General features: G+C 40.6%; 1 pseudogene; it reads left to right on the top strand.

Annotated features, from left to right (window-relative positions):
- Positions 1–3,330: 3,330 nt before the first annotated feature.
- Positions 3,331–4,270, top strand: LOC101986092 (annotated as a pseudogene).
- The last annotated feature ends 5,981 nt before the right edge of the window (positions 4,271–10,251 follow it).

Here is a 10,251-nt window from a genome sequence, read left to right as displayed (position 1 = left end):
GGAAGAGCTGTCAGAGTCTTAACAGCCAAGGTTTCTGTTGTTGCTCCAGGGAAACCAGCTGATGCCTTAATTTCCTCTGCCTCTAGACAGGTTTTCAGAAGGTTAAGGCATTTTTTTGAGGGTCATGTTTAAGGGTCACTTTTTTGTATCAAGAATGAAATCAAATAAAGCAGTCCTAACTGAAAACCTTTTGTGACACATTAGAACTTTCTAAACAGGGGCGGCTCCTTCATTCCCAAACCCATATGCAAGGCATGAGAAGAGCAGAACAATAATAATGGGTTGGAGTACATAGGCACACCGGGACTCTTGGAGCCCACAGTAGAATTTATATGGAGGCATATGATTGCTTTCTGTGAAAAACGGTGTCTAAGATTTGAGTAACCTTAGTGATTCTCAGGAAAATACATTGTGACTGAAATGTTAAAATGATCAGTTTCAGCCTGAAAGGAACAGCACAGATGCCCATTAGAGAAACGTCGGATCATGAGAAGGACGAAGTACATGGTGATAAATGACTCTGACTCCTTCTCACGTGATCCAATTACAAACAAACTTTCTCAAAAATGACCTTTTACAAATCATCCTTTCTGGAATTGTTGTTTATGCTCAACCCTAGTTCACCAACGTCTTATGCTTATCTCCTGTAATTGATACTTTTAAGTAGCTATTATGATACATCAGGGGTCAATACTGATGCTAAGAAACCACCCTAAGTTCCCCTCACCCCCCAAAGTACCATAACCTTTGGAAAAACATGTCTTAGATGCAGAGAAGATTAAGGAATGTGTTGATGATAGTTAATTATACACACCCATTTGATGGGGCAAGGTAGGTGAGTAAAATATTTACTTTCACCCATGTGGATCTGATAAAGGCCAAACAGAGCAAACAAACAGGAGAAGGTGAGTTCGCTCTCTCCTTTAGCTGTGATGTCAGGCTATCCTTACTGTCAAATATTGGAGGCCCTATCATTGAGCCTTCAGAGCTTCAACCTCAGAGTGATATTAAAAACTACACTCCACTTCATATGCCCTCCTAACCAGGTCCTAAATTGTGCCCCATTGATTCCACAGTTCTCAGGCCTTTAGCTCAGGCTAACTTGTATCACCCATTTGTCTGACTCTCCAGTTGCAGATGGCAGATCATGAATCTTTATAGATTCCATAACGATTGGAACCAATCACAGCACAAATGTCTGCATATGTTTATAAGCTGTTCTGGAAAATCCTAACAAAGAAGTCAAAGTCACTGAGTCCACTGAGTCCCTTATAGGGCTTTGAAGAGAGTGAAATTTGTACAGCAGGGATGAGGCATCTAAGACTCTCTTTGTGCTTTGATTACAATAACTGAGTTTATAGGCTCAAGATTTGAATGTGCAATGATTATAGACATGCTATACCATGTTTTCCATAAAACACTTGAAAGGAAGGCTAAGGTGTTTGGGGGTCACACTGATAAATATGAACTGGGAGCAGTATAGTGACAAACACATAACTGGGTATATACCATGTCATAAAATGCTCATCAAAATGCAGCAAAGTTTTAGAAGTAAGAAAATATTCAAAAACTGTCCAAGCACACTATCCTTATTTTTTTTCCATTTTACATGGAGATGTAAAAGGTTATATTCTTTCTAGAATGTACTTTTCTTTTAATGTATGGATTTTAGAAAGAGATTTAGTTAACATCCCTTTAATTGTCAGATCATTTAATTACCATTCAATTTCAACATTTTCCTATAGTCTAAATTTGAAATGTACATCAATAAGGTATTAAAACAGTCAAGCGTGTGGTGAAGAGTCAACATAAAACAACAGAGAAGAGTATCATTTAAATAGTAAATGTGAAGTGAGGAAAATTGGTAGAAATCAAATAAGAAATTAAAATCATTCATTCATTGACATTACAAAACATTTTATGCACACATGTGTTGTGAATCTAATCAAAGACTTTAGTATAGCAAGAATTGTGAGAGAAAGATACAATTGTACCTAAGCCAGCAGGGGTAGCACACACAGATGGCAGACAACAGTGCCCTCCCGGTTACAGACTAGCATTGGCTTTAGGTTTTGTTTTGTTGTTGTTGTTGTTGTTTGTTTTGCTTTGTTTTTGTTTGTTTGTTTGTTTTGATTTGATTTTTCGAGGCAGGGTTTCTCCGTAGCTTTTTGGTTCATGTCCTGGAACTAACTCTTATAGACCAGGCTGGCCTCGAACTCACAGAGATCCATCTGCCTCTGCCTCCCGAGTGCTGGGATTAAAGGCGTGCGCCACCACTGCCCAGCCATTGGCTTTAGTTAATGATGTTTGCATTGACTAAGCCTCAATCTGTAACAAAGGTCTATAAAATGTAATTCCTAAAATAAACTGAGTATCTAGTAAAGCAGAATCCAGAAACCACCTGAATCATTTTTAAGCCTAGAAATAAAAATTTGTGAGTAAGTGCGTGTGGCCAGAGATTGAGAGTTTATGGAAGGGCCTTAAAGACGGGCGGACCTGGAGCACTGGAAAATGAGCCAAGGGAAATCACTCCATTAGGTGTAATGGTGACAGTGACAGAACCAAATACAATTAAGGAGGGTGACAAAAACCAAAAAGAATACAAGTTCCACCAAATAAAATTATGAGTTATATTCAAGAGAAAATGCTTTTTTAATTACTGAAGATCAGTAATATAGAACATGGGTCTTTCATGGAATATGACCCCAGAGGATATAGTTTCTACGTGTGTGTTCCAGTGCCATAAACATAATCAAACAATAAATGAACAAAAAAAAATCAAGAGGCTTTAACTGTGTTTGTCTCCAATTCTATTTGCATGACATTCAAATAAATACCTCAGCTTTGTAATGGAAAGCTTTTAAATCACATGTGGCTAAGTTGGCCGCTCTGGGGATTCTTTGTCCTCAGGAATGACAACCCAAAGTCATAAGTTCGCTCATTTCTGAGTTTAACAAACTTTTCTTATCCAACATCTTCCTCTGCAACTACAATAACTTTATGAAAGAAAAAATAATATCTTTGAAGAAGTAAGTTTTCTCTTATATGTAGAAACTAATGTCGTGGGATATTTGTACACTGCGTGGAAAGGTATCGCTGTGATTGGTAGGTTAAAAACTGAATGGCCAATACCTAGGAAGAGGTTAGATAGGACTTTCTGGGACAGAAAGGATTCTGGGAAGAAGAAGGGTGGACAGCCAGACAGAGAGGACAACAGGAGGTGAAAGTTAAAGAGAGGTAATGCCACATGACAGAACGTAGACTAATATAAATGGGTTAATTTAAGTTATAAAAGCTAGTTAGTGCTTCTTCTTCTTCTGGAAACACCAAATGGCGGATGACGCCGGTGCAGCGGGAGGGCCCAGAGGACCTGGGGGCCCAGGATTGGGAGGCCGTGGCGGCTTCCGCGGAGGATTAGGCAAGGTCTGAGGGGCCGCAGCCATGGTCGAGGCTGTGGCCTTGGTCGAGGCAGTGAGGCTCGCGGAGGTAAAGCTGAAGACAAGGAGTGGATTCCTGTCACCAAGCTGGGCCGCCTGGTTAAGGACATGAAAATCAAGTCCCTAGAGGAGATCTACCTGTTCTCCCTGCCCATTAAGGATTCTGAGATTACTGACTTTTTCCTGGGAGCTTCCCTAAAGGATGAGGTTCTGAAGATTATGCCCGTGCAGAAGCAGACTAGGGCAGGCCAGCGGACCAGGTTCAAAGCTTTCATTGCTATTGGGGACTACAATGGTCATGTAGGTCTTACTACAATGGTCATGTAGGTCTCGGTGTCAAGTGCTCCAAGGAGGTAGCCACTGTCATCCGAGTGGCCATCATCTTGGCCAAGTTTTCCATTGTCCCTGTGCGGAGAGGCTACTGGGGGAACAAGATTGGCAAGCCCCACACTGTTCCTTGCAAAGTGACAGGTCGCTGTAGTTCTGTGCTGGTGCGTCTCATCCCTACCCTCAGAGGCACTGGCATAGTCTCCGCTCCTGTGCCCAAGAAGCTACTGATGATGGCTGGCATTGATGACTGCTACACATCAGCCAGGGGCTGTACTGCCACCCTGGACATCTTTGCCAAGGCCACCTTTGATGCCATCTCTAAGACCTACAGCTACCTGACCCCTGACCTCTGGAAAGAGACGGTGTTCACTAAGTCTCCTTATCAGGAATTCACTGACCATCTTGTGAAAACCCACACCAGAGGCTCTGTTCAGAAGACCCAGGCTCCAGCTGTGGCCACCACATAAGGGTTTTTATACAAGGAAAATAAAAGTGAATTAAGTCTGTTAAAAAAAAGAAAAGCTAGTTAGTAACAAGCCTAATCCATAGGCTGAGCATTCAAAATGAATATGAAGTCTCTGTGTTGTTATTTGAGGCTGGCAGTAGAAAAGAAAGTCCGTCTACAAACTAGATTTAAATTATAGATGTATATATATTGAAAGAAAGGTGTCCATGTGCATGTCACTTGTGTGTGCACATGTATATATGGGTGAATGTGAATGTCATGAAATCAGAAAACAAAGATCAGGAGAGGAAAGAAAGAGGTGGATCTTAGGGGAACTTAGAAATGAAGTAATGGGGTACATGTGGTAGGAAAGCTAAAGGGTAGAAAGAAAAGAGAACCAGCTGGGGGTGGAGCAGAAGGCACCGTAGAGAACAGTGGGGAAGGGGAATGAACAAAATATGATACATCTTCAGAGTTGCCAAAGTGAAGCCCATTATTTTGTATGCTACCCTGAAAATTAATGAAACAAAAGTCCATGTATGTATTTATTTCTGCAGTCCTCAGAACTGTAAGTGACGACTGCTGTGAGCATTCACAGTTATCCTCCGACTTAGACCTTGGTCACTGCAGTGTGGAAGGGTCTGTTTCTGAGGGTCTCCACCCTGTAGCATCCCTGACTGGTGCAGCCGCACTCACTCACCTTCCTTTCTGCTGTGCCTTGGAGAAGCCGCCTCTACCTTCTGCAGACAGTGTCAGCAATAACAGGGCCCTCCGACTCTGTTAGGAGGTCACAGCTGGGCAATTTTATTATTATTGAAGGTGGTGATCAAATGCTCAGCAGTGAACATCACCCTTGACAGAGGTTGTTTGAGCAACCAGAACTTCATTTTATGGCTCCTCTTTTAACACTGCACGCATTTATGAAATCATCCTTAGAAAGTTCAGTGTAGTCTTGATGGAAAGCCTACATTGTTGCATGAAGTGTACTAGTGGAAGGAGCTGGAAGGATCCTTAAATCAAAAATACTGAACCCCATTGCAGTGTTTTTGTTTTTTTTTTAAAAAAAAGGAAAAATATGTTTTCTAAGAATTACTCCTTATGTCAAACCAACTGTCAGAGCAGAGAACCTTCCTTGCTGCAGCTGTGGTATGCTGAGAGAATCTGCTGCAAGCAACAATCCCAGCTGTCACTTGAGCAGGCAGATTGCTGAGAGCTGTGTGGTGACACAGCTATTGTCTGTGCATGGCTGAGTGTGCAAAGCCCTGTGTTATTAAGGTGCTGTAAGGTGACATGGCGTACCGCCTAAGTGCTGTGCTTTGCTAGGGGCATGTTATAGGTGTCCCTGTCACATCTGTGTGACAGTCCACAGGGTGAGAATGCAGGTTGCAGTATTTGGGAATGTTTATTCTAAACAGATGTGCCCCCTTTAGAGATACTGCTCTGGCATTCTGTGAAGTCAGAGTGTCCTTCATTTGTGAGCACAGAACCCCCAGGACACACCATAGACTCATAAGAACTTACATCGAAAACGTTCCTCGGTTCTCATTTTATTGGATAGATCATCCATGTGTGGCTTTTGACAGCTATTTGTTGGCTATAATGCTCAGGAATTCTATGTATTCTTTCCTGTGTTTCCTTCAAAACACCCTGCAGTAGACATTTTTATGGCATGTGCTATTGTTGGTGATGTGAACAGTATAAAATTCTGCAGTGCTGGAATGGTAAGCTAGAATAACATGCTCACTCTATTTTAAAGGGAAAGAAAACAAGTGAGTAATTCAATATTGTTTTTTAGTTTGTGTTCGTTTGTTTGCTTGCTTGCTTGCTTACTTGTTTAGATCTTAAATCAAACTGTTGATTCCCACCCTGCCCCCCAAACTTCATTACCTTTTCTCTGACTCCCTGTTTCTCTGGATCACTGAAATCTCTGAAGAATATCTGAGAGTAAGTGAGCATCCTTCTTATGTATGTTTGCATTATGATGTTGTTGTTATTGTTATTTTATAATCTGAGAAAATGTATAAAGGAGATGCTAACCCTCTTCTCTTATACATTAAGTCACTGTAAATTGGGGAAAACAGCACAACATAGAATTTCACCATGTAAAATTTACACACATATGCATATTTCTGCTTTCCGTTACATTCTAGGAAGAGCTATAAAGAGGAAGATTCATAAAGCACATTTTAGAACCATACAGACTTCCACGTCACCATTTTAAAATAAGATTTTTTAATCTACAAATTACATGCAAGTTTAAAGCTAAGTAACGAATACTGAAGCTGTCGACCTTGGTGGGAAAGGACTTCTTATATGAAAATATAAAATACTTGAGAAGTTGCTCTATGAACTTAACACAGGGTCTGGATTAACAGCCTAGGGATATAGAAGTCAGGAGCCCATGGCTGAAAACTAATCCCAGAGCAGTCAGATAAACAGAAGTGGACCATTTAAGTATGTGAACCATGCTGTCCACTTTAAAACAAATAGAGTAATTTGGAAAGCCATCTGAGGGCTCTTCATTTTCACTGTAGCTGAATCCTGAACTGGCAAGAAGCGCTCCCCTGACAAGGCTGCCTTCCAAGACAGATGCTAAATCTCTCCTTGATCCAGCTGAACTCTGACAAGTGTAAGGTATGGTATAACCATTAACTCCAAATTGACAGGTTGTCACCTGGAGAAAGAAAGGAGGCTCCTAAGAGCCAGGAAGCTAACAAAACTTACAAGGTTCAGGAAATTAAAGAAACTTATTAAGCTCAGAAAGTTTTATGATTCACAAGGCCTTTCCCCAGGCATCAAGTGCTAAGAAATTTCCAGAGAGACTCTTTCTGGGAGGGGGCTGCTTTTGTCAATCAGCACCTATACTGGCTTTTTGAATATGAAGGTTCCTTAGAGTCTCTCAGAGTTTCACAAGTAACCCAAATAAGCTCATTGGTTCACTAACTTGAGTTAGTAAGTGGCACCATTTCTTTGGTCTGTGTTCAGTACCTTTTCTCAGGTGAATAGTTGCCTAACAATATCTTCCCAGAAAAAGTCACACAAACATACAAAATAAATAAATTCAAGGACCGTGCTGAAAGCACATTCAAATTTAAACTCACACTGCCCGTTAAGAATTCTGCTAGAATTCAATGAATGTGCATCCATCATTCAGAAAGTGCAGTCTACCAAGTGTGAGGAGCAAAGATCACACATCAAGACATGCAGACTGCATTCTCTCTATAATCATTTTTTTTTTGCTTGTAATGAGCTCTGTAAGTGCATAGGTGAATTATGTAATCACCTTGATCTGATTTTCTGACTTCATAAATAATACTATAAGTTCCACTTTGTAATGTTAGCTCCAAAGAAAGTCATTGTTTTCCTCCAATTTCTTTTCAAAGAAGTAAACACAGCAAGATAACAGCAGTAGCAAAACTTCCATTTTATGTGCATTTTGAAGGAGTAATTAACACTGAGAAAAACAGTAGGCTAAAAGGTCTTTGGGCCTCATCTTCTAGCAGAAACAATTGGGTAATCATCTGTTGGGAGCAGTGAGACCCCAGACCCTGAATTTCTTGTAATCCCCTAATCTGAGTGCCTACAGCTGCTCTGAGCAGGAGACCTTCAGGAGTTCCTGATGGCAGGAGAGTGGTTTCTGGTGGGTTTGGCTGGGGCGTGGCTATCTCTATATACTCTGCCCATGAACACAATAAAGGGGGCATTCTTGGGGAATTCAAGGATGACCCGTGTCGCTGTCTCTCTGTCTGTGTGTGTCTGTGTATTTTAACTTCCAGCCCCCTTGCCCGAAGCTCAGTAACTGGGTGCCAGCGCACAGAGCGCAGACACGGGGGCGCGGTGTGCAGCAATCATCCACAGAAAAGAGTACTTCCATGGTAGCCTTGAGATCCAAGCAGAAGGAGGTTAGAACCCATGATTAGGGAGGGTTACTTCTCTTGGTCACAGCTACAAATTTCTGGTGCTGCCTGTGAATGTAAAAGACTCCTATGACATAGAAGCAGGTATATCATTCTTGGGATCTGGCAAAGAAGCTCTTTTCCTTCTAGAACCAGTTTGTGAAACCTATAAGGGGCACGAATTCTTCACATGCTCAGTCATGAAATGAAGCTAATTCATCAGCGAGAGACTGGTGTGCCTGGCATCTCCAAAGTAGAATTCCAACAACTAAACTTTAAAAATGAAGACTTAGGAATTGATCAAGATATAATTCAAGGCAATGGTCTTTCTGACGCGCCATGAGCTAAAATGTAACGTGAATAGACAAAAAAAAAATAGGCAAAATAAGCAAAATAATTAGCAGGAGAGGAAATTTGTATAGAAATAGAAACCATAGATTCAGACTAAACAAAAAAAATGGAGAAGGTGAATGGTGATTTTCTTAATGGTTGATATAGAATAAGGATGCCCATTCTCACCATTTCTATGCATTTTAATAGTGCAAATCCTAAACAGATCTATTAGAGAGAAAAGGGATTTAAAATGCAACTTCCTTGTCATATCTCACAGCAGACTTCCTGTTTTTCTGGCTCCTATAATCTTTCTTCTTCTCCATGTTTGGAGTGTTTTCCAAGCCTTATTGAAGGGGTTGAGCAACCCTTGGTCAGTTCATTAAATTTTGACAAGTTGTGGGTTTCTGTAATAGCTTCCACCTGTTCCAAAAAGAATCTCCTTTGATGAAGACTGAGAGCTACACTTACTGTGGGCGTGAGGATAAGGATTTAAAGGCAGTTGAAAGTTGTACTAGTTTAGGTTAGCGGTGGTAATAAGTCCCTTACAGGGTTAATGATTTCACCAGTCACGGGAAGTTGCCTAATTTTATGGTAATGGACATTAATTCCCTCCTACTGAGAAAGCTTTAAGCCCTATTATATGCCAGTTGGTTGTCTCCATAGGTGCCACTATTGCACCACCAGGAATGTCTTGCCATAATGCTCACTGTGTTGGTTAGTATAATTTGCAGTTAGGAAGGACTATAGATTTTTGTTCTCTCTTGGTAGCCTGCATAACACCTTCCAATACTATGAGAGTTAGTCTTCAGGAAGGAGCTTTTCAGGTCAATATAATTCTATTTCTCAAGTGTTGTGTCTGAGTGTGACAATAGTGGCTTTCCTTCAAGTTCCAGGAGGCAACCAAGGGTAATAGCAAAGGCCTATATTATTTTGGGAGTCTCTTTGACTCACGTAATCAACAATTCCATGAGAAGTTTCCTATACCAGACCCTGGAGATGTTATTAGATATTCTATTTGGTGGGGTCGGACATTATCACTCAAATAGTCATAACCTCATTGAATATACATACATACTAGTATGTATTGTCATATATGTGTATGACAGGGAGGCTGCATCCATGAAATCTACATATGATTACCTAAACAAAACCAGCATAAAGTTAACACCAGTTGACATGCCTTGGATGGGCTAAAAATAACAAGACCAATATTAAAAACTATAGGAAATTAACAACTGCCAAGAAAGGCAGAATCAGTTTTCTTCAGGAACAAAGATCCTGATAGGTTATCCAATCTAAAGCGGTCAGCTCTAAACAACCATATACATGAGCAAGACTAAATGGATTCATCAGGACATAGGACATATAAGTCACAAATTTGAAACAGAGTAACAGGGTCACAAGGGAAGTTACAGGGGTATAGGAAGGAGAATATAGTACCCAGGGAAGAAATGTGTGTGTGTGTGTGTGTGTGTGTGTGTGTGTGTGTGTGTGTGTGTCTGTGTGTGTCTGTGTGTGTCTGTGTGTGTCTGTGTGTCTGTTTTGTAGCAAAATGACTAGAACTTAAGGGACTTCTGTTAAGCAAAAGAAATTACATACTTGGAAGAAAAATACCACAGTTTCTCTCTTATAAGTAAACTAAAACTGATGACCTCAAAGCATAAGAGGCTAAAATACTAATTGTTTAAGCCTAGGAAGAGAAATGAGAGGAGGGATTAAGGCTAAGAAGTTGATGATACAAAAATATAGAATGGAAAAAAAATACTAATGCTTCCCAGAACAATAGGATGACTGTGGTTTGCAATAAGCT

This window comes from Microtus ochrogaster, chromosome 18, assembly GCF_000317375.1.
Source record: "Microtus ochrogaster isolate Prairie Vole_2 chromosome 18, MicOch1.0, whole genome shotgun sequence".
Classification (NCBI taxonomy): Eukaryota; Metazoa; Chordata; class Mammalia; order Rodentia; family Cricetidae; genus Microtus; species Microtus ochrogaster.
This window is presented reverse-complemented; position numbering and strand designations above follow the sequence as displayed.